This window comes from Cannabis sativa, chromosome 3, assembly GCF_029168945.1.
Source record: "Cannabis sativa cultivar Pink pepper isolate KNU-18-1 chromosome 3, ASM2916894v1, whole genome shotgun sequence".
NCBI classification, from domain to species: domain Eukaryota; kingdom Viridiplantae; phylum Streptophyta; class Magnoliopsida; order Rosales; family Cannabaceae; genus Cannabis; species Cannabis sativa.
The window spans coordinates 76141016-76162241 of record NC_083603.1 but is presented as its reverse complement, the minus strand read 5'-3'; positions in this window follow the sequence as shown (position 1 = coordinate 76162241).

Below are 21226 nucleotides of genomic sequence, written 5' to 3'. Positions count from 1 at the left end.
AATGATATATATTCGTTATGACTCGACCATGATCAAGGTAATGAGGAGAAGAAATTATTACCATTTGTGACTCGATTGTAATCGAAGGAGAGGCCCGGTTATTACTGTTATTGTGAATAAATAAAGATTGGAAACGATCATTACCGTTACGAGTATTTACACCTGAAATCACAGTTAGGTTTCTTACTTATTGTTCGCATTATCAGGCAACGATAGTGACATATGCAGCTCGTGGATAACAAGTGGTGAAGATTGAAAACGGTCATTACCGTTACTAGTATTTACTCCTGAAACCGCGGTTAGGTTTCTTACTTATCGTTCTCTTTATCGAGCAACGATAGTGACATACGTAGCTCGTGGATAACGAGTGGTGAGGATTGAAAACAATCATTACCGTTATGAGTAATTACTCCTGAAACCGCGAATAGGTTTCTTACTTATCGTTCGCTGTATCGGGCAACGATAGTGACATACGTAGCTCGTGGTTAACGAGTGGTAAGGATACTTTATGAAGTACTGGGATTGTGTGATTATAATGTTGTGAAATTGATTAAGCATGTTATTATATGATAGGTTGTAATTAAATACGTTTTGTTATAGTGTGACTAAACAAACCTTATACTGCTTATGAAGTTAGTCACTTTTCTTGCAGAGTCTCAGTGACTCACGGAATGTAAGAATGCGTATTCATAGAGATGTAAGATTAGAGTGCTTTATGAAGTACTGAAATTATGTGGTTATGGTAATGTGTGAATTAGAGTGCTTTATGAAGCATTGAAGGTGAGTATTTATACTGATGTATGTTTAGGGTGCTGTATGAAACACAGAGATTGTTGATTATGAATAGCTATAAATATTCTTGATTATGTAATAAGTGCGCTCTCATAGACGTTAAGTTATTTATGCACCTTGAATGTGTATGACCTATTGGTATGTATATTACATTGTAATGAAATTTGCTAGCACTTTCTATGATTTTATTTAGTAGCTTTTCTTGCTGAGTCATTGTGACTCATGGGTACTTCGTGGTGCAGGTAAGGAAGTTAGAAGCTGTGTTCAGCCATGAGTCAGAGGTCTTCCAGCGATGTACATATCAGCTGTGGTGTCTTGGCTTCTGGGAAGCAGGATCGACTTCTTTTCTATGTTTGGAAATGTAACCTATTGTAAAACAATTTTTATAAACAATGGATCCCCGTATTATGGTGTATTTAGTATAAAAGTTTTATTTCAACTTAATCAAAAAAGTATTTAATTAAACCACACTTTTTCTAAACTAATAGATTAGTAAGAAATAAGTTTGTAAAAACACACACACGTGGCATCCCTAAGGGTCAAGGCATTATATAAATGATTTCTAATCTTTTATTGATAGCAAATGAGATCATATTGAAATGAATTTTATTTAGGGTATAAAATCCCAACATATACAATATCACGCGAAACGCGGATTAGTTCTCTAAGTTATAATAGTTTAAACTTTAAACAGGAAATATATATATTAATTGTATTGTTCTTATAGAATTTTATTATTGTTTTATATACAATGTTATAATGTTATCACCTAAATATTTTTTTTATAGGATTGATTGTGATAATGTTGTTAATTAAATATTTTTTTTATAAGATTGATTTAAATATTTTGTATAAGTACGAGTTCAAATAGAACTAATATTTTTCTAATTTTTTAATTATTTTTTCTAATTTTTATTTTGATATGTAAAACAAAGCATTAAAAAAAATCTACATGTATACATGTATGACTTTTTTTTTATTTAATTTAATTTTTCTTACATATAACTAATTAAAGATATTAATTTTTATCATGAGACATGTGTCTTTCTTGAAGATATTTCATTGTTTTCAAAAAAAAGTTAATTATTTTATGTTATATATTACGATTTAAATAAAAAAATTTATTAAATTAAATAATTTGATTTACATATATTTTTACAATATATAATGAAAAATATAAAAAAAAATTTACTTTTTTTAAAATAATTTATAATAATAGGATAGGGTCCATAAAAAATAAAATATTATAAAATTTAGATATTTTAAATTAAAAATTAATTAAAAAAATAGATTAAAAAAATTAAAATAGTGTGATAACTAATTTTTTTAAAATTGTAACACTCTAAAATCTTTTAAAACCACTCTATTTATTTTCCTTTTTTACTTTTTATTTTTCCTGTTATCAACATTTTCAAATTAATAATTAATATCAAATAAAATATTAATAATAATAATAATAATAATAATAATAATAATAATAATAATAATAATAATAATAATAATAACAAATTAAGTAAATAATTTACTCTACAAAAAGTCAAAGAAATAATTTTAAAATTGATTAGTTTTGATAATAATAATAATGTAAAGTCCTTTTTTTGCCAAGTTAGTTGACAAAATATTTTTTCTTTTATGGTAAGATTCTTTTGCATACATACCTGAATTCTTACCTTGTGGTTTCGGTTTTAGTTGCTCTTTTCTTTCTTAGGAAAGTTGCACTATTCAGCTGAACTTTCCTTTGTTTGGAAACTTCTTGAAGAGAAGCAATTCTCTTATGGAAAGTTGTCTTTTTTAAGGAAACTTTGATTATTGCCTTTTCCTTATTGATTTCGATTGTATCTTGATACAATCAGAATATCTAATCTGTTTTTGGCAGGAATCAAGCATTAGTAGAGGATCGGACCCGATTATAGCAAGTTTCTCGTTTGTGGTCTGATCTGCTGCGTCAGCATCCGAATCTGATGCTGCAGATCGTGTTTTCTTAGGAAAGTTTTTGTACAGTTGTAGATTCGATCTGGTGACTGTCTCTAAGGTTTCTATGGTCTATAAATAGAGCCTAGAGAGCAGCCATTCGAATTAGCTCTTCCATTATTCATTTTTTGCACTTATCTTATTTGAGAGAAGAGAGTTTCTTTGTTTTGTGAGAGCCTAGTTGTTCATCTAGGTTCTAGTAGTTTATTTCTGTTCGTACTCTGTCCTAGTAGTTGTGAAGAACTACTTGATTGAACAAGAGATTGGTCTTCGGGAGAAGACTTGATAAAGCCTTACTTCGGGAGGAAGTAAGCACTTGGTCTTCGGGAAAAGACTTGTTGAAGCCTTACTACGGGAGGAAGTAAGCACTCACACTTCAAAGACGAAGGGAGTTCAGGCTTGAAGATGTTTCAAGAAGTCAGATTCATAAAGTGGATTACAAAGGATTATGACAATACTTTAGAGGGAGTCTAAACTTATTTAAGTCAATTGTCTTTGTAATTTTGATACTTTATTAATTGATTTCATTCTCTGGCCGTGGCCCCGTGGACTAGGAGTGTTCGGGAGAACACTGATACCACGTATAAATCTCTTGTGTCAAGTTATTTATATTTCTGCAAATATTTTATATTCTGCCTGTTCTGTTTTGTCACTGCAAAACTGGTTTCTGCAGTAGCAGAATTACTTTCTGCTTCTGGTGACGCATACAGTTTTATATTTTCTTATATATAATTGACATTTGCAAAAACACGATTTTTCAAATATTATTATTAATAATAATAATAATAATAATAAAAAGTGAGTAATAGGAAGAATATTCATAATGATCGCAAGTGATATAAAATGATGACATTAACTGCAGTGGTGACTAAGAATTGAAGATAATACTTATTTTAAAATTATATGATGAATTTTCTCTAAATTTATTGTCTTTTTTATATTTTAGATCTATATTTTGTATGAGTATTGTTTAGTTTTCAATAGTTCTTCTTGAATATATTTTTTATGTGCTTTATTTTGTATATGAGAAATTGTATGAAGAATTTTTTCTTTTAGAATTTGTTGCCCCTGATCTTGCCCAATATACGTGGACCAATTGGATGACGACACGTGGATAGGAAGGGTTTAGCATTTGAATAAAACAGATAAGTCTTCTTAAAGCGAAGGATTACCTTAGACATGCCTCCCGGAGAAGGCATGTAAATCTCGTATGCTCCCGGAGAGCCAGATGGCAACATAGCATCTCTGGGAGGTGTCAGGTTTCATCTGAACAGTCATCTCGCATTTAATGCCGCATGGGAGGAGGCGTATTGAAACTGCCATACGCAGTAAAGTCTGACGGCACAACCCCCAATCTATACCTACTAGGCTATGATCAATAAAGTCTAGTGACGGCTACTTTGTGAGGAATCACATCAGTCAAAAAGGATTAAGGACTGCCCTCATAAAATCCCTACAGAGCCTAGGGAGTAGACCATGCATTACCTATGATAATTTCATTGGGAATGTGTGGCTTTACTGATAGTTACAGAAATGCATGTACCTTAATTCTAGAAATCACCCCTCAAAAACACTATAAATACCCCCCAAAACTCATTAAAGAGGGGTCGAGAATTCTGGGTATTATAAGAACTAGAAGAGTAAAAACTCACCAAGAACATTCTCTGTATTAAATACTATCATAAATATACAGACTCGTGGACTAAGGCTCATTAACGCCCCAACCACGTAAAAATCTCTCCCTCTTAATTTCTTACAGCTCTCTAAATTATTATTATTTTATTGGTTGCCAAAAACCTCGGTCAACATTTTGGTGCTTTCATTGAGAGCTGAAGAAAGTGTCTGTAAGTAGACACTGCATTACAACAAAACAATAATGGTGGAGACTCGAAGCACACGTCAACCTCGCCCTCTTCAAGATGCTCAAGATCCAAATGACAAGGACGTGGCCTCAAGGGCAACTGTGGGTTCCAAGGAAGAGGAAGGAATCCCTGATGACGACTACGAAGGAAACCTCGATGAGTACGCCTACGACGAAGGCAGCTACTCAGAATTGGTACTCTTAAGGCAAAAGGCTGTCGATCATGAAGCTGAGATCGCAGCCCAGAAAGAGCAAACCCAAAGGATGCAAGAGGCGATGCTGACCATGCAAAAAGCTCTGGAGGCAGCAGGAATCCACGTGCATCCTAAAGCCATCTCTGCTGGGCTCGGAAAGGAACCAGAGGAATCCTCGCCAAGTACCCAAAAGAAAAAGTCTAGGGAACCAAGCCCTATAAGGTATCCCGCTGAAGGGAACCAAAAGAAAAACCCTACTTCCACTCTTGGGAAAAAGAAAAAGGTGCAGGATCCGCGAAAGGTCCGCTCGGATTTCCCGAAAGGGAAAGGTCCGCAGAGGGGCAAACTCCAAAAAGGGAGTCTTGGCCCTCAGGATCGAGAGGACCGAAAAAGCGTTTCCGTGCACCAAGAGCCCGGAGGGAGAGGAAGAAGGAGACAGAAATGTCCTCCCATCGATCTGAGGAATCAGATTAACGGGAACCAAGGTGACCTCCGGGATCACCTTGACCAAAAGAAATACGGACCCGCAGTCTCCACGGGAATGTTAAACGAAGGAATCATGGCGGAACTCGCCATACTTCGAAAAGACATCGCCCGAGTCTCCCGGAGACAGAAAGGCGACGACTCCGACTCAGACTGTGAGGACCGGGAGCCATGTGCCAAACACATCCTGGAAGCAGAGCTCCCCAAAAACTTTAAAATGCCCGAAATGGCAGCTTATTCCGGGAACTCTGATCCGAGTGATCACCTATCACGATTCAACCGAGTTATGACGTCATGAGAGTCAGCAATGACGCTAAGTGTTTGTGCTTCCCGCTTACTCTAAGTGGGTCCGCGGAAGAGTGGTTCAAGAAATTGTAGCCAGGATCCGTAGATTGCTGGAATAAGCTGGAGGTCAACCTGGAGGTCAGCGCCTTGACTAACATCAAGCAGCTGCCTACGGAGACATTAAAGAATTTCATAAAGAGGTTCCGGGAAGAAGCCTCTAAAACCAAGAAAGTAGATGACGGACAACAGCCTGCCCTTCTCCAAGCAGGCATCCGTACGGGGACCCCATTCTAGAGTGAGCTACAACAAGAAGGAGCTTCAAACCTCCAAGACTTCCAGAGGAGAGTCCAGAAATACATTAATCTTGAAGAGGCCCAAATAATGGCCTATGGAGGATACTATCCCACCGAGGTAGCAGGATATGTGCCCGGAGCCCAGCTCTCAGGCACTGTGGCGGCAGCAGCTCCACCGATGAGCGGCATTAAGTTTTCTGCTACTCCCGGATATAGCCAAGGCCAGGCCCTAGCCCCCGCGTCGTCCCATTTTGGAAATCCCTCAGGGATAAATGGACAGGCCCCCTCGCACTCCGCTCCAACAGCCAGTTTAGCCGGTCCATCCCAGGGCTCGAGGAGTAAAAGGTCCTCCAAAGGCAGCACCCGGACGGACGATAAGCGACAAAAAAGGGGGTATACTCCCTAATATACTCAATACACGGAGTTGACGGACTCCCAAGAACGTGTGTATTTTGCCTCTACTAGGCAAAATACGCACAACCGGAGACCGCCTCCCTTGTACAAAGATAGCTCCCGAAGGGATCCCACTTAGAGATGCGAGTACCATAACGACATTGGGCACAGCACCAATGAATGCAAAAATCTCAAGGACGAGATTGAATATTTGATCCGATTGGGACACCTCTACGAGTGGATCAAAAACCGGATGCCCCATCTCAACCCGAGTCAGGCGGCTGGAGCTTTGCCACAAGGAGCACTAGGGGGTGCAGCAGGAGTATCGGCTCCAGTTGTTCCCCCCGAAGAGGCCCCGCATATTCCCGGCCTGCCACTTAGACCCAACGGGAGAGTGGCTATGATCTCGGGAGGACCCCACATCAGAGGAACTACCCGCAAGGAGCTGAATGGTACGCAGGGGCCGTGAAACACGACGAGGTTTGGGAAGTTACTCAACTCCGAGCTCAAAGGCCCCGGCTAATGGATCAACCCATTACATTCACGGAAGAAGACGCTAAGACAATGCGTTTTCCTCACCATGACCCGTTGGTCATAGAGACCCCCATTGCCAATAAGATCGTGGCCCGAGTCCTGATCGACAATGGGAGTTTCGTGAATCTACTGTTCAAAGAGGCCTTCACTGCCATAGGCCTAACGGACCGAGATCTTTCACCAAGTGGTTCCCAACTCACAGGGTTCAATGGGACAACACTTATCCCTATGGGAAAAGTGAGGCTTTCCGTCACCTTATGCCCGGATACACCCCAGAGCACCTTCAAGTACTGCACGTTTGTGGTGGTGGACTGCCCAACAGCCTACAACGCAATCCTCAGCCGACCGGCCTTGGTGGATTTTGGTGCAGTCACGTCCATACGACACTTGTGCCTGAAATTCCCAACCTAGGAGGCTGGAATAGGGACTGTGAGGGGAAATCAAGGGGAGGCCAGGCAATGCTATAACGTCGCCGCCCGCCTACCCGTGCTGATGGTCCGAGAAATCATTGAGCCAGAGATGGCTGAAGAAGATGGGTTGGATCCCCGTGTGGAATCCGAAAAAATTGTAGAACCAATGGAGGACGTCGAGGAAGGGTCGGTGTGCGACCTCTACTCCACCAAAGTACTCCGACTAGGAAAAAGCCTAGAACCGGAGGAAAAAGAGAAAATAATAAAGACATTGAGGGGCGCCATTGACATTTTCGCATGGTTCCAAGAAGACATGACCGGCATAAGTCCCCACGTCATTACCCATGTCCTCAATGTCAACCCAGATATGCCGCCGGTCCAGCAGAAACGACGTCCCCTCGACTCAGTGAAGGTCGAAGCCTTAGAGAAAGAGGTGGACAAACTATTAACGAGCGGCATGATTCGAGATGTCTACTACCCGGAATGGCTAGCCAATCTGGTCCTAGTGCCGAAGCCTAATGGGACCTGGCGAGTTTGTATAGACTTCACTGATCTAAACAAAGCTTGCCCAAAGGATTGTTTCCCTCTGCCCAGGATCGACCAGATGGTAGACGCCACCTCTGGATTCAAACTACTGTCCTTCATGGACGCATATGCCGGTTACAACTAAATAAAAATGCACGTAGCAGATCAAGAGTGCACTAGCTTTAGGACCGATAAAGGGGTATAATGTTACCTAGTCATGCCTTTCCGACTGAAAAACGCTGGCGCAACTTATCAAAGAATGGTGAACTGGATGTTTAAAGGCCTCCTGGGGCGGAATATGGAGGTATACGTGGACGACATGCTAGTCAAGTCAAATGCGTGCACTAGCCACGCGGACGATTTAGAAGAATGTTTTGAAGTGGTCCGAAGATACGGGATGAAGCTCAACCCAAAGAAGTGCACTTTCGGGGTTAAGTCAGGAAAGTTTCTGGGCTTCATTGTCAGTCAGAGAGGGACTGAGGCAAATCCAGAAAAAATTCAAGCTCTCCTGAGCATGTCATCCCCAAAGAAACATAAAGATGTGCAGATCGGAAAGGTTGCTGCCCCGAGCCGTTTTGTCTCCCGGTCCACAGATTAGTGCATTCCCTTCTTCAACATCTTGAAGAAGTATCAGAAATTTGAATGGTCTGACGAATGCGAGGAGGCATTCAAAAAACTAAAAGAGCACATGGCCAAGCCTCCAATCCTGTCAAAGCCCGTTCTCGGAGAGGACCTGTTTCTATACTTGGCCTTCTCCGAGCACGCGGTCAGCGCAGCTTTAGTCCAGGAAGAGGAGAAAACCCAGCATCCCGTATACTATGTCAGCAAGCGCATGATAGGGGCGGAGACGCGATACCCAGTCATTGAAAAACTAGTTTTTTACCTTCTAATGGCCTCGAGAAAGTTGAGACCCTACTTCCAAGCTCACCCAATCAAGGTGTTAACCAACCACCCACTCCAGCAAGTCCTGCAAAAGCCAGAGGCGTCCGGAAGGCTCCTCAAATGGGCAATGGAGTTAAGTCAATTTGACTTGCACTACATTCCCCGCATTTCCATAAAGGGACAAGCGCTAGCAGACTTCATCACCGAGTGTAATGAAGCCGAAGCAACCGCGAACATACCAACACCATTGGTCCCGGCATGGAAAGTATTTATAGACGGAGCCTCCAACGAGAACGGATTTGGAGTGGGGATTGCAATGATATCTCCAAGCGGACTTCGACTCCAAGCAGCCCTACGGTTCGACTTCTCGGCTTCAAACAATGAGGCCGAATACGAAACCTTGATAGCGGGGCTGAGATTAGCAAAGACCGTGGGGGCTAAAAGAGTAGAAGTCTACAGTGATTCCCAACTGGTAGTGAACCAGGTGTCGGGAGAGTATCAGACGCGCGGAGAAAGAATGGTCGCGTATGTAGCGATAATCCGGGAACTGCTCCATGAGTTCACGGACTATAAAGTAGAACAAATCCCCAAAGAAAAGAACGCTCACGCGGACTGTCTGGCCAAGTTAGCTTCAGACAGTGAGATTGAGAAACTGGGGGTAGTACCCGTGGAACGCTTGGCAGAGCCAAGCATCAAAGTAAAAGAGGCTATAACAACGGTTGGGCAAGAAACCAGCTGGATGGTCCCCATCATTGAATACATAACAAAAGGTGAGTTGCCCCAAGAAAGGGCACTGTCTAAGAAGATTCAGTATCAGGCTCACCGTTATGTGATGATGGACAAAATTCTCTACCGAAGAGAACTCAGCATGCCTTATTTAAGGTGTGTATCGGACCATGAAGCTAGGCAGATTATGCTAGAGGTCCACGAAGGGTTCTGTGGAGATCATACAGGAGGACCAAGTCTCTCAAAGAAAATATTGAGACAAGGATACTTCTGGCCAACAATGAAAAAAGATTGCATAGACTACGTCCAAAAATGTGATTCGTGCCAAAGATTCGCGAACATACCGAGAGCTCCTCCCAACGAGATTACCCTGATGACTAGTCCTTGGCCCTTCGCGGTCTGGGGAATAGATCTTATCGGATCCCTGCCAACAGGAAAGGGAGGAGTAAAGTATGCAATAGTAGCAGTAGACTACTTCACCAAATGGACGGAGGCTGAGCCAATGAAGACTATAACTGCTAAAAATGCACTAGACTTTGTTATTAAAAACATAGTGTGTCGATATGGCTTGCCTCACAAAATAGTCTCTGACAACGGAAAGCAATTTGATTGCGAAGAGTTCACTGACTTCTGCAACCAACACGGAGTCGTTAAAAGCTTCTCCACAGTGGCAAGACCGCAAACGAACGGACAAGCAGAAGCAGTCAACAAAATCCTAAAGGTCACCCTAAAGAAAAAGCTGTTGGCCTACAAAAACAACTGGCCTGAAGAATTGCCAAGAGTGTTATGGGCCTACCGGACGACCCCAAGAACTACGACTGGCCACTCGCCTTTCTCAATGGCGTACGGTTGTGAAGCCATGGTCCCGGTGGAAACATTATTCCCATCCCACAGGAGAACGACTTATGATCCAGCTACAAACCAAACTTTGTTATAGGAAGCGCTGGATCAGGTTGAAGAGCTCCGGGACGAGTCTCAAATACGAATGGCAGCTTATCAAAAGAAGGTGACTAAATATTTTAACTCCAAAGTTAAAAACAGAAAATTCACTATTGGGGATATGGTCTTAAGAAGAGTCTTCCCAGCCACCCAAGAACCCGGAGTGGGGGTACTTGGGCCAAATTGGGAAGGGCCGTATGAAATCGAGGATGAGATCGGCTCCGGAACCTATAAGCTAAAGAGGATGGATGGAACCATTGTGCCAAGGGCCTGGAACGCTAATCATCTCCGGAAGTATTACCAATAGTCTAAATATGTTAACTTTGGCTTTGTTTAAAGAATTTGTACCGTCAAAATGTATGCAACCTCTAAATTTTAAAAGAATAAAACTGAGTGCCTTAAAAACAAAGTTTTCATGTCACTCAGGGGGGTACTAAGGCATACCGCACGGACAGATGTAAAACAAGCCCAAAATAAAAGCGAAGTCAAAAAGAATATGCATCGATATGATCATATATATAAAATATCCTGGCCCTAAGGGCAGGTCAAATATATATATATATATATAACACAAAGGGCCCAGGGACAGACCATAAGCAATTGTCTCCCCTTAATAAAACAGCTACATACTTAAGATTGTCTTGAATAAAAGAAAATAGCTGTAAAAAAGAAAAAAAAAAGAGAGATATAATCTTGGTCAAATGGGCTGGACTCAATCGGCCTAGTCAATAAGAGGAGGAAGGAGAGGCCCCAGACGCGCCTCAAGCATGGCATCAAGTTTCTTCTTCTTCTCTCGAAATTTGGCAATGGCCTCCTCAGGCTTAGGGTAGAAGTCGAGCTTGATGCTTTGGCCATTTGTCTGCCAGGCCATATAGACGCCGTCGTCGAAGCGCTTGACACAGTGCTTGCAGGAGACAGGGGACAGGAGCTCATCTTTTTTAGCCTTCTTCAAGGCCTGGTCCTTAAAATCCTTGAGCTCCTTCAACTCCACGGCCAAGTTGGCCTTGGACTGCAAGTCCGCCTAGTGCAACTCCTCTAGGGACTTCACCTTGGCAGCCATTTCGTCCATGGCCTCCTTAGCCTCCCGAAGCTCACGCCTGGCCTTGGCGACGGCCTCACCCTCCGCCTTCAGCGCCTCCCGATGCCTCGCCTCCAGCTCAGCCTCCTTTCGTTGGACCTCCTCTCGGAGCCTCGCCTCCGCCTGGGCTTCCCTCCGTTTGGCTTCCTCCTCGAGCTTCGCCTTAGGAAGGGCTTCCCTTCGCTCAGCCTCCTCCTGGATCGCCCGCCTTTCAGCAGACAGGTCCCGTAGGATCCCCACGGCCTCGTCGATGCCCCCAAATTCAGACATGACGAAGCCATGATTGACTATGGTCTTGGAAAGGCGGCTGGTCTCCGCGGTAATCTGAAAAAGGAGATAAGAGTGAGAATAAATGCCTTAGACAAAATATCAGGGAAAGAAATAAACCACAAAGTACTTACCGCAGCCATGGCGTTGTTGATGTCTTGAACCTGGTAGACGAAGTTCAAGGAGGCACAAGCAGCATACCGTTTGGGCGGGAATTGAGTTAGATGGGAGACATACTCGCTGGTCAACTCCGAGGCAAAAGGGGCCAAGGTGGGCCCAAGGAAACGGTTGAACCAGTCCGTCAGCGGGTCCATGTTCAGGTCCTACGGATTCCGAAAGGCCTCCTCGTTGAGAGTGTTTTGCTACTCCTCTCGTAAGACCCTCTGCAAGGCCTCCACCTCAGCATGCCCCCGGCTGTACTCGTCGAGGGCGTAGTTGTATTTGGCAATTCGAAGATTCTGCCTCTCCTCATCTCTAGGGATCGGAGTCAACACTATGCCGTGAGGCACTGTGTATTCCTCCACCTCGGAGGGAATCCCAGAGTCATGGCTTGGGACCGGAGTGTCCACCCTCCGGGGGCGCTTAGAAGGCTCCTCCTCCACCATCTTCCCCTTGCGCTTGCGCACAAGGGCAGCCTCTTGCTCTTCTTCACCTTCTTCAGCTTCCTCAAGAACCTCCTCCTCCTCGTCCACCAAGACAATAGTGCCCGAAGGGGCACTGGAGGAAGACCTCCCAGGAGTGACCAACTGAGAAGAAGCAGGAGGTGGGGAAGCATCAGGACTATGGGCTCTAGCAAGAGTGGCCAAGATTTCCTCCATGGGTGTGGCTGCTGCAACAAGAAAATAAGTGTTAGAACATCCGTGAGGGAACCATACACTTAGCAAAAAGCAATCAAGCTAATCCTACCCTGACTCTCTAATTCGACCCTAGCAAAGTCCCAGATCATAGCACTGGCTTCATTCTCCCCGAGAAAGCTGCCCGAGGGACGGAACCAACTAGAAGATAAATGGGTTGAATGGTCCAAGGGAATGGGCGCCAGAGGTCCTGAACCCATCCAGGACCGACCTAAATAATCGCCTAGGTGGAAAAAATAATACTCCTTGGCGTGATTCCCCCACCGAGTGGAAGGCATCCTAAAACTATGGAGACGTTCATCGAACCCTATAGGCCTAAGGCTGGTATACTCACGGACGGAAGGAACATAATGTATCGTTAAAGGGGACTTACCGAAACCCGAAGTGCTGGCGTCGGGAGCCCCTTTTGTGAAAATTATATTGCTTTATAATTGCGCAAGTGTACACAATCACAAACAAGTAATACAATGATAAGTAATCAAAGTTCGTCTCCACAGGGACTTTTTACTAAATAATGCTAAATCAACTAAGAGCAATTCCAAGAATTTCAAATAAAAATAAAATAAAATCACACATTAATTCACGAGAAAAATTTATAGCCTTGATTCTAAACTTAAGAACTAATTTTTTAAACTGAATAAACTTAAAATAAGAAGCTAAAAGTGACTAAAGTGGTGGTAATTTCAGATTTGGAAATTAGACTTGGGTGATTAATTTCTACTTGTATGTCCCAGTTGATACAGCAATGACCCAGCAATCCTGGCAGAGTTAACAGATTTCAAGAAAAACCAGCAAGCTTTTTCCAAAACTTGCAATAAACCATTCACAATCTCACAATGCATTCCTACATCAGTTTACATCACAAATAGCCTAATAAAACATCAAATCTTTAGTTATGCATGGTAGCAAAATATTCCTATTTCACTACTAATTAATACCTAAAAGAAGAGGTAAAAATCATGCATCAATTAGAGGGGTTCAACTAGGTCTTGCTTTTCCAAGTAAGATCTATCTTGGTAAATGTTAAAGATGGCCAAAAATTAACATTCAATCAACATTTAATCACAACTAATTGAACTAAGACAAGATTACTTCATCATTGCAAAATCAAAACACTAGTCCATACAAGGGTTCATCACCACCCAAATCTCAAAGAGTTTAGTTCATAGCTGAAATTAAAAACAACAACCCAGAAAATAAAATGTTCATGGAGTTAAAGAGAAAACTAGAGAGAAGAAAATGATACAAAATGAAGTGGAGAGCAAGAGAAATGAGTGGTGAGCTCAAATCCTTTCTTTGGAGGTTGCCTTCTTCTCCTTCTTCTCAATCTTCTTCTTCTTTCTTTGTACTCTTTTTCTCTCTACTTAATTATTTTCTGCTGTAATTTTCGTACTGCCCATTCAAAGTGCAGCCACCATTCTTCTAATGTCCTCCTCCTTTTTCTTTTTTTTGCTCCCCAATTAGGGTACCAAAGTTTACCCTAATTGGAAATCCAAGTCATCACCCACTTGTCCTTCATTTTCCACATGTTTGTTGAGTCAATAGCCAAATTCCGCCACCTCAACACCTTTCTTTCTTCATTAAAGCCAGCTGGACTATCTGCCAAAATAAACTTACTGGGCTGAAAAATTGCTACGCGATGATTGCTATAGCAATGCCAGTCAGCAATAAGCATTTTTCTGCTCCTTTTTCTCCTTGTCCCAAATATTTCCAAATACCTATTCTTGTATTTTTTTTCTGCTTAAAACACATAAAAACAATAACATAAGTCTATTTAACACTTACTAACACACAGACTTCCATTTATTACAAAGACACAACAAACTAAATACAATTACATAATATAGACATTAATTGCTCCACAATTCACATTAAAATTCAAGCTTAAAGATATTAAAATAACTCTAAATCTTAGAGTTATCAGCCCCCGTATTTGGTACTGGGACCACAGGCTTTGGTCTGGGGGTCCTTCGCTACCGCGGAACCCCGATACGAAGGGCCCTCCCGGCAGTCGCCTAGGCCTTGGTATAAGCCAGCTCCTGTTCCCTCCTGAAGAGGTACTTCTGGTACTTATCTTCCGCCGTGGCGATGATGTCATCCCGAAATACCTTCTCGGCGGCCGTAGCCCTCACATTCGGGCAGATGACTTTGGAAAGATTGTAGTGATCCACCGACTGATGTCCCAAGATCAGCTTGGCCTTTCGACAGTTCTCCGTCGTGACCAACTCCCCGACATCAAGGGCTTTCTTGTCGTACGTGGCGAAGGTCTCAGCCCGTTGAAGAAAAAGTTGAGTAGGTTCGGTCCGCATGTAAGAAGGGATCCTAACCCACTCCGTGAGAAGCTCCGGGTGATCCACGGCCTAGAAACCGGAGGAGAAGAAGAAGCGTTGACGGTATTCCTTCACGTGCTTCTGATAATTAAAAGGGACCGGACCCTCATTCAAAGGATGGGCCCGGAGACCGTAAAAACCGTCCTTAAGTTTGTCTCCCTTTTTAGGGATAGAAACGAGTTCATAAAAATATAAAATTTTTGCCGGATTGGGAGAGCCCCAGCTCCGGGCAGAATAAAGAATAAATAAGCTTGAGAGTAGGCGGTAAGCTTGAGGGATAAGTTGGTATGGCGCAAGGCCGACAAATACAAGAAAGTTAATAAAGTAATCTTGAAGAGGAAGCATGGCCCCAGCCATCAGGTGTGTCTGGCTCCAGGCTCTGAAGCCCCCATAGTTATGGTTGGGCGTCTCCTCGTCCCAGGGCGGCCGGTGGTAGGTCCCGAAGGTTGTAGGCTTGATACCTGCCACCACCACGATCTGTTCTAGCTGGTGAGGGCAGGTTAGAGTGGAGCGAAGCTCAGCCGCTTCCCAACCATTCGTGCGGGACTTGTGCCCTTCTTGGGCCACCGGACCCTTCATGACTTCCTCTAGTGTGGCCAAGCATTTCTCTCCCTTCTTTGAAGATTTAGAACTGGACGCAGACATTTTGGTTCTGAAAAAGATTGAAAAAATCCAGTAGTCAGGCCCCAAACCAAACCCTAATCAAAAAAGGGAATGGGGGTCCCCTAACCGCTGGAAAGAGGCCCCCTCCGGACACTTGCCAAAAAAAAAAAAAGAAAGCCTCAAAAGGTCTTCCTTGACAAGAGTCGGGTGCAAGAATCCCACAGATAGTGACATTACGAATAAGCAAAAAGAAAAGAAAACAAAGGGTAAAAATCGAGAAGATAAAATCTACTCTAAACCCTTGAGTGTCATTACGTGAGACAAAGATGGGTCCTCGACAAAGAACATGATGAAAAGAAGTAATTCAAACACAAAAAAGGAGGAATCAAACGCGTTGTACAGAAACTCAAAATAGAAATTCCCAGAAATTCAACATACAACCCAGAAAAGCAGATGAACAGTAAAGCATGCTATGTAAACAAACACTAAAGTACAAGATGCGAAGGACTTACATAAAGTTTGGGAACTGGGTGTTGGTGTTGATCGCTGGTAAAAAGTTGATTGGCAACGACGAAGGAAAATGAGTAAGAAATCTATGGTGTTTAAATGTTTCTTTTTTCTCTGGAAAACTTGAGAAAATTTGGTGAAGTGCTGAAAGTAACCAAATGAAATGAGAAGGTTGGCTTTTATAGGACAAAGCATGTGTGAGACAGCTGTGATCAGCCACCATCGAACGGCTGGGAATGCAATCGATTCGCATTCTATAGATCCAACGGTTGGATTGAATCGTCATCAAGGCGGTAGAAACCCTTGAGTACCCGTCTGACACCCATTAATGTGCCGTATCAATAAATGGACAAGAAACGAATCGACGCCTGCAAAAAGTGAATAACTGCAGTAATGATGGTCATTAAATACACCATCACGCGCCCACAGCACGTGCCAGGAAACCGAGGAGGCAACCGGAGGCATCTAAGCAAGCCTTGTTCACTCCATAATTAAACAAGGCTTGGGGGGTAAATGTTGCCCCTGATCTTGCCCAATATACGTGGACTAACCGGATGACGACACGTGGATAGGAAGGGTTTAGCATTTGAATAAAACAGCTAAGTCTTCTTAAAGCGAAGGATTACCTTAGACATGCCTCTCGGAGAAGGCATGTAAATCTCGTATTCTCCTGGAGAGCCAGATGGCAACATAGCATCTCCGGGAGGTGTCAGGTTTCATCTAAACAGTCATCTCGCATTTAATGCCGCATGGGAGGAGGCGTATTGAAACTGCCATACGCAGTAAAGTCTGACGACACAACCCCCAATCTGTACCTACTAGGCTATGATCAATAAAGTCTAGTGACGACTACTCTGTGAGGAATCACATCAGTCAAAAAGGATTAAGGACTGCCCTCATAAAATCCCTACAGAGCCTAGGGAGTAGACCATGCATTACCTATGATAATTTCATTAGAAATGTGTGGCTTTACTGATAGTTACAAAAATGCATGTACCTTAATTCTAGGGATCACCCCACAAAAACATTATAAATACCCCCCAAAACTCATTAAAGAGGGGTCGAGAATTCTGGGTATTATAAGAACTAGAAGAGTAAAAACTCACCAAGAACATTCTCTGTATTGAATACTATCATAAATATACAGACTCGTGGACTAAGGCTCATTAACGCCCCAACCGCGTAAAAATCTCTCCCTCTTAATTTCTTGCAGCTTTCTAAATTATTATTATTTTATTGGTTGTAGAAAACCTCGGTCAACAGAATTCTTTAGAGTTCTCTATATACATTTATTTATTTTTTAAATAAATATATACTTTTTAAGAGAATTACCCTATATATTATTTTTTTTCAAATTTACAGTTAGAGTTTCTAAAGTGGTTACAGCGCTAGTTGCAATAGAGGTTTCTGTCGATTTTTTGTTGCAATTTAAGTTGCAGCGCTAGTTGCAATAGGGTTTTCTATGTAGAATTTCGTAAAAATACAAAAAAAAAAAACTATTTTGAAATGTAAAAATAAAAAAGCCCATACTTTTTATAATATTTATATATATAATTAAAAATTTCTACAAATAGTCACAAGCGAAGCACGACCTGCTTACTAGTTATTTTAGAGTAAATATAATATTTATACATGTATTATAATTTTTTTTTAGGCTTTTTTATTTTTACACTTTAAGACATTTTTTTTTTTGCATTTTTACGGAATTCTACGTAGAAACCCTTATTGCAACTAGTGCTGCAACTTAAATTGCAACAAAAAATTGTATAGAAACCCCTATTACAACTAGCGCTGCAACTATTTTAGAAACCCAAACCGTAAATTTTTTTTAAAAAAAAGTTAAAAAATAGTATTTGGAGTAATTCATTTTTTTTTTTTTTGAGAACATACACGTATTACAATTTAAAATAAAATTATTATAAATAAATTTTAAAAGAAATATATATATTTTATTAAAATGTAATTATTCGAGGTATACTTTGTTAATAAATAAAATTTAAAAAATGTATATATTTTTTTTTTTAAGGAAAATGGAAACTTTATTAAATAGAAGAATCATCCATTACAATAGAAAGAAAATCAGTGGGAACATTATCCTCACTAAAAATACTATCTGGGTACAAACAAGAGCTACGAGCAAGCCAATGTGCAGCTTTGTTTACAGACCGTTTAACAAAAGTAATTGTGACTGACTGTAGATCGGCCAGAAGAGAACGACAAGCCGCCACCTGAAGACCAAAAGGCGAAGGAATAGTAACCGTACTTTGAATTGCCTGAACAACAACCAAAGAATCGGTTTCAACCTCAACCGGACCCCATTGCTTACGCTTTATCCAACTCAAAGCCTCCTTAACCCCCATCAATTCAGCCAGAGCCGAATCCACCTGTCCCACCCGCAAGACTGTGAACCCTTCCACGAACCGGCCCTGATAATCCTGAGCCACCCCAGCCGCTCCAAATTGTCCGTCTCTTGCAAAGATTGCACCATCCACATTTACCTTAATCTTTCCCATAACCAGTTTCACCCAATGCTCCAATTCCATACTTGACCCCGAAGGTACAAGTAGAGAACCCATTCTCCTTTTTTGAGCATTTCTCCATTGATTAAGGACTACTCTTGCCAATAGAATAACCTCCGCTGCTGACATCGATTTGTCTCGCCAAACCAACTCATTACGGGCATACCAGATCGCCCAAATAATCATTAGCAATTCTTCTTGGGCGCGGTCGAATGTTGTACCAGAGTCCGACTAAACCAATCCCAAAACGTCTCCATAGGCACATTACTCCAGGTTAAGGCCGAAAGATGCCAACAAGACCTTGCAAAGGGACATTGCACCAGAAGATGAATAATAGTCTCAGGCATTTGGTTACACATAGGACAGATCTGGTCGAGAGGAATGTGTTTGGTATTAAGTTGAACCTTAGTAGCCAAACAACCAGACAAAGCACGCCACATAAGTTCGTGCACTTTGGGTGGAACTTGGAGTTTCCATGCAATTTTCCAAATCTTGATCTCAAAATCACTAATATTAGTGCCCTCTGCATGGTGCATCAATCGGTAAGCCTCCTTTACAGTATAAACGCCATGGAGATCCATATGCCAATACCAAGTGTCAAAGGGAGTCTCCTGATCAATGGCGGTCTTTAAGATACTCTCCTTATCTCGATCATTGAAAATATCCGAAACCACCTCAATATCCCAAACCCAATCACCAACCACCATAAGGTTGTCAACCGTCCAAGTCGCCATACCCTCAGCCGTAGAAGTAACCCACGGGTTGGAGTCATCTGCAAGCCAAGGATCAAACTGAACACTAACATTTGTGCTTGGACCAACAACCCGCCGAGCCCCTTTCTTGATCAAATCTTGTGTTTCAAAAATACTCTTCCATATGAAACTAGGATTTGGCCCAAGAAAAGCTCTCAGAAAAGACCCATGAGGGTAATAACGGGCCTTCTACACCCTACTAACAAGAAAGTGATCTTGTGTGACTAACCTCCAAGCTTGTTTTCCCAACATGGCTAAGTTAAAATCCCGTAAATGTCGAAAGCCAAGACCACCATGATGCTTATGACGGCATAGCTTATTCCAACTTGCCCAACTCACCCCACGACTCTGATTGGAACCCGAACTCCACCAATATTTACTCATCATTCCTTCCAACTTGTTACAAGTTTCCACCGGCAACAAAAACACCGACATAGCATAAGTAGGAAGAGCTTGGGCAACTGTTTTTATCAACACCTCTTTACCCGCTTTTGAAAGCAAACGACCTTCCCAACTCTGAATTCTTTTCTGTATCTTATCCTTCAGAAAGCCAAGAATGGCATTCTTATTACGGCCCATGACGCAGGGAAGACCAAGATACAAACTATTCTCTGGAGCTTCATTCATACGGAGAAGGTTAAACATTTCTTGTCTGGAAGCCGAAGTAGTCTTGAGACTAAAGAAGATAGTAGACTTTGAGTAATTAACACACTGACCAGAGGCTTGTTCAAATAGCTGGAGCAAAAGAAGAACACTATGCGCCTCCCTATCAATAGCCTTACAATAGATATAGCAGTCATCCGCAAACAGCATATGTGAAATAATTGGGGCACCATTACACACACGACAACCATGAAGAGCTCCCCTAGCTTCGAATCTCCTTATAAGAGAAGAAAAACCTTCAGCACACAAGAGAAATAAATAAGGAGAAAGAGGATCACCTTGTCTGAGACCCCTTCCAGGAACAATTGGCCCCATCTCACGACCCCCATGAGTAATAGTGTATGTGACCGTTGAGACACAATGCAAGATAAGATCAACCACCCGAACATCAAAGCCCATTTTGATCATCATATTTCTGAGAAAAATCCACTCAACACGATCATACGCTTTACTCATATCAAGCTTAAGAGCCATCTAACCTTCCTTACCAACTCTCTTCCGCTTAAGATAATGCATTACCTCAAACGAAATCATAATATTATCAGTGATAAGTCGGCCCGGAATGAAGGCACTTTGGTTTTCTGAGATGACAAAAGGAAGAACCTGCTTCAACCGATTAGCTAGAACCTTAGAGCACACCTTATAAAGGACATTACAAAGAGCAATCGGACGCAAGTCACCCATAGTAGTGGCGGTTTTCTTCTTAGGGATTAACACCAAATTTGTATGATTAAGACCATTCGGCAAACAACCAAATAAGAAAAAAGAGCAGACCTGTTTGATGACATCATCACCCACAATTGCCCAACACTTTTGATAAAAACCAGGAGTCATACCATCCGGCCCAGGGGATTTATCAGGATGCATCTGAAATAGTGCCGATTTAACCTCTTCATCAGTCACAGGTTGTAAAAGAGAATCATTCTGCAGAGGAGTCACAGTTGTAGAAATCCCAGCAATAACATCATCCATAGAATAATTGGAACTAGTGAACTAATTCTGAAAGTAAGAGCACATAACATCAGATAAGCCCGAGTCCCAATCAACCCAACTCCCATCTTCGCATTGAAGTTTATCAATAGCATTCATGCGGCGCCGAGAAGATGCAGTGGCATGAAAGAACTTGCTATTTTTATCCCCCTCTTGTAGCCACAATTGCTTCGATCGCTGGCGCCAAAAAACCTCTTTCTGAGTAAGAACCTCAAATAGTTCTGTCTCAGCCTCCTTATACTTAGCAATAGCATCAGGATCTCTACCTTGTTTCCACCGTCAAACCTCATTCTTCCAATATTTTATACGAGAAGCAAAATTACCCGAGTAATCTTTGCCCCAAACCGAAAGCAACTCCCCACACCTTTGGAGCTT